Source organism: Orycteropus afer, unplaced genomic scaffold, assembly GCF_000298275.1.
Source record: "Orycteropus afer afer isolate SDZICR_OR568_19922 unplaced genomic scaffold, OryAfe1.0 scaffold00255, whole genome shotgun sequence".
NCBI lineage: Eukaryota > Metazoa > Chordata > Mammalia > Tubulidentata > Orycteropodidae > Orycteropus > Orycteropus afer.
This window is the reverse complement of record NW_006921842.1, coordinates 1,412,861-1,417,695: the sequence shown is the minus strand read 5'-3', so window position 1 is coordinate 1,417,695 and position 4,835 is coordinate 1,412,861.

Below are 4,835 nucleotides of genomic sequence, written 5' to 3'. Positions count from 1 at the left end.
CTTCCGAGGAGTGGCTGGTGGGTTTGAACTGCCAGTCGTCTGGTTAGCAGGCAAGTGTCTTAGCCACTATGCTACCAGAGCTCCTTTTATTCTAATAGTGATATACATATGAAGGAGCCCTCGTGGCACAGTGGTTAACCACTCAGTTGCTAACCAAAAGGTGAGTGGTTTGAACCCACCAGCCACTCTGTGAGACAAAGATGTAGCACTCTGCTTCTGTAAAGATTATAGCCTTGGAAACCCTTAAGGGTCAGCTCTACTCTGTCCTATAGTGTTGGTGTGAGTCAGAATCGACTGGTGGTTTTGGGTATAATACGTATAGTAATAATCTAGCCTTGGAGTGTCTAGAGGGGACGGAGAGATGACTATAGCTCAGAGGTATGTCTGGGAAGTTGGGGAAGGCTTTTTAGAGGAGTGGGCCTTTGAGCTGGGGATTAGCAGGGAGGGGAGTGCATCTTGGGAAACTGGGGATGTTAGAAAAGGCGAGGAGAAAGGGGGTATGAAGAGACTGTTGTGTTGTTGTTACATGCTGTTGAGTTGGACCCAACTCATAGCGACCCCTCCTTGGGTTTCTGAGGCAGTATCACTATGGAAGTAGATTGCCCAACCTTCCTTCAGAGGAGTGGCTGGTGGCTTTGAACTGCCAGCCTTCTGGCTAGCAGTCAAGTGCCTTAGGCATTATGCGACCAGAGCTCCCTATGAAGAGATAACGTGAAACATTTGCCTTTCTCTCCTGAGGCCACTGTCCTGTACTATTTCAGGAATTGTGAACATTGGCTCCTGTCATCATTTGAGACAAACTGTGTAACAGGCAAGCAATTCATCACAGTCCTAGGAAAACAGCCACGGAGCATGTTGGGTTGTTTTTAGTAGACCTGAGTTTACTGATCATGGCTATACTGATATTTCTGAGATCAAAAGTGCAGTGAAATGGAAAAAGAAATACATGAATGGTACATATTTCTTCCTATTGTCCATAGTATAGTTCTGGGCATGCCTTACCCGAAATAAAGGAAGTTAAGTAAGTATCAGTTAGGTTGGATTCTGGCTGTCATAATTTGTTTTCTTTTTTTCATATACTTAACCTCACCTGAGATGAAAGCTGTGACATGCCTCTGAAGAATAATTTTCAGAGCAGCATGGTATTATCTGTCTCTTTGGAGTTGGGATTATGTAATTTCAAAAATTGAGAAAAGGATTTATCCTTTTTCCCCAAATGGCTTGTTTTCCAGATCTTTCCCTTACTTTGGTGCTTTTTTCACTTGAATGATGGTACGAGGATTTAGGCCAACTGTACAATTATATAACTTCAAAGTTAGAGGACACGGTCCCTAAGACTTCCCACACGTCTGACCTACTGCAAGTTTGTGGGGGAGGAGGTTTCTAAAACCATCCTCATGTTCAATAATTCTCTAGGACTCTCAGAACTCATGGAAAGCTATTGCACTAAATAGTTATGGTTTGTTACAGGGGTAGGATACAGACTGAAATCACTTGAGGGAGGAAACACAAAGGGCAGAATCCAGGAAATTATCAAACAAGGAGCATCTGTTCTGTTTTCTTCCTGTGGCATCAGGACTTTTACTTTCTTAATATTGCTGTGTGATGATATGAATGGAGTATTGCCAAACAGTAAAGCTCACTTAAGTCTCAATGTTGAAAGTTTTTAGAGTGCTCTACTATGTAAGCATAGGAGCTCTGATAGCATAGTGCCTAAGGCACTTGACTGCTAACTAGAAGGCTGGTGGTTCAAACCCACCAGCCACTCCTCGGAAGGTAGGTTGGGCAATCCACTTCCGTAGTGATACTGCCTCGGAAACCCAAAGAGGGGTCGCTATGAGTTGGGCCGACTCGACGGCACATAACAACAACAACAACTAAAGAATGTTGATGGAATCTGATCAGATTTGCATTGAAATGTATAGATTGCTTGGGGTAGTTGATATTTTCATAATACTCAGTATTCCTATCCATGAGCATGGTATGTTCTTCCATTTATGTAATCTCTTAACGGTTTATTTAAGTAGTATTTTGTAGTTTTCTTGGTTTGTCATGTTCTCAGCAAGATTTATTTCCAAATATTTTATCTTTTTGGTAGCTATTGTAAATATTATTGATTTTCTTATTAGAGACCTTTTTGATGGTGTAGAGGAATCAAACTGATTTTTGTATAATGGTGGCATAGTGCTAAGGCACTTGACTGCTAACCAGAAGGTTGGTGGTTCAAACCCACCAGCCACTCCTCGGAAGGAAGATTGGGCAATCTATTTCTGTAGTGATACTGCCTCGGAAACCCAAGGAGAGGTCACTATGAGTCCAAGACGACTAGATGGGACATAACAACAATAACATGTATAGGATCAGGATCTCTGATGGCATAGTACCTAAGACATTTGACTGCTAACCAGAAGGCTGGCAGTGCAAACCCACCAGCCACTCCTCAGAAGAAGGAAGGTTGGGCAATCTACTTCCATAGTGACACTGCTTGGAAACCCAAGGAGGGGTCGCTATGAGTCAGATCTGACTTGATGGCAGTGAATTTCGTTTTTTTGGTTTTATTGTCTTTCTATTTTCTGTTTTGTTTATTTCTGCTCAAATTTTTATTATTTCTTTTCTTCTGGTGATTGTAGGCTTTCTTTTTTTTAACTTTATTTTGATTTGGGTGAAGATTTACAGAGTAAATTCACTTTTCATACAGCAGTTCACATATACTTTGTCTCATGTCATTGACCAAAATTTACAATGCAGCAGCTCCCCTCCCACTTCCTCCCCATAGTTACCTCTTCCCAGTGTCCATCCCTTCATACTCTTCTGCGCCCTGAGCTGTCTCCCTGTGCATAAGCAGCCCTTCCTTCTCCCATGATTGTTCTCTCCAGGGTGTGTGTCTACTTGAGGTAAATGTTTAACTCACTTGCCTGTTCTTTGTTTGGCTGGAAACCACAGGTGTGGGTTCAATCCCAGACCTGAAGGGCAGCTAGGGGCCATAGTCTCAGTGGTTTCACCAGGCTCTATTGGACCAGCAAACCTGGTCCCCACCTTCTTGTAGGCTTTCTTTTTGCTGCTCTTTTTCTAATTGTTGGAGATGTTAAGATGTTGATTTTGATTCTTTCTTTTCTATTTTTGTTGTGTGCAGTTATTATTATACATTGTTCTCTGATCACTGTTTTTGCTGTGTCCCAAAGAATTTGGTATGTTGTGTTTTCACTCTTGTTTGATTCAAGGAATTTTTGAATTTCATTTTTTATTTTTTCTATTACCCAGTAGTTTTTGAGGAGGATGTTATTCAGTTTCCATGTGTTTGCTCTTCTTCCAATGATCTTCCTATTTTTGGTTTCTAATTTTATGACCCAAGAAGATGCTTTGCAGTATTTCAATGTGTTTAATTTGTTGAAGCTTGCTTTGTGGCTTAACATATGGTCTATCTTGGAGAATGTTCTATGTGTACTGGAAAAGATTGTATATTGTGCTGTTGTTGGGTGAAGTGCTCTGTAAGTGTCTATAAAGTCAAGTTGGTTGATTGCATTGTTTAGTTCTGTGTCTTTGTTGGGTTTCTTTCCAGTTCTGTCTTTTTTGAGAGTGGTGTATTAACGTCCCCTACTATGGTTGGGCAATCTACTTCCATAGTGATACTGCCTCAGAAACCCAAGGAGGGGTCGCTATGAATTGGGGCTGACTTGATGGCGCATAACAACAACAACAACAACAACACTATTACTGTGGAGTCATCTATTCGTCTTTTGATTGTTAAGTCTGAGTTATGTATTTTGGGCTCTTAAGTGCATAGATATTTATTATGGTTATGTTCTCTTGTTCAATTGATCCTTTAATCATTATATAATGTCCTTCCTTGTCTCTTGTAGCTTTTGTTTTAAAGTCTATTTTATCAGAAGTTTATATTGCCACTCCTGCCTCTCTGGCTCTTGGCCTCTCAGCCTGGCTTCTGCCCTGCTTGGGCAAGTGTCACAAAGTTCTTTTATCTCTGTTGATACATGCACCTAAGTGTAGCCCACTGCATCATCAAGCCTCCTGTCCAATGGAACACAGCTTTCTCGCTCCTTGGGTCAGCATGCTTACTGATTTGTCTCTTGTCTCTTGGTTCCACTGCTGCCCTCTCTCAGCCAGGTCTCTGCCAAGGAGGTCCAGCACAGGGATCTCGGGTCAAAGGACATGCTCCGCTTCACCTCCTGCTCTTCTCTCTTGAAGGCAGTGAAATCCCTTCTTCTGCCTCTAGGAGGGCTCATTTTAATCCCAGCAGCATAGCAAAACTAACCAATCCTCACATTAGAGTTCTATATACCTTATTTGCATGGTTCCTCCAGTAATCTGGTGGGAGTCACAAAGACCATGGTGAGAAAAGCCATACCAAGTAATTCACTGCACCATAGTTATGTTCTCTTGTTCTATTGATCCTTTAATCATTATATAATGTTCTTTTTTATCTATTATGGTAATTTGTATCTTAAAGTCTATTTATCAGAAACTAATATTGCCACTCCTGCTCTTTTTTGATTGCCATTTGCTTGGTGTATCTTTTTCCAACCTTTGATTTTTAATCTATTTGTGTCTCTGTGTCTAAGGTCTCTTGTACACAGCATATTGATGGGTCTTGTTTTCTTATCCAGTCTACAACTCTCTGTCTCTTGAGTAGTACATTTAATCCATTTACATGCAGTGTAATTATTGGCAAGTATGAATTTCTTGCTGCCATTCTGTTTTTTTCATAGTATTGCTGATTTCTTTGTTCCATGTAATTTTCTGTGCTGAGCTCATTTTTTATGAATTTTGTTTATCATTTCCTTTGTTGCTGTTGTTTTGGTATTTGCTAAGTATTTGTG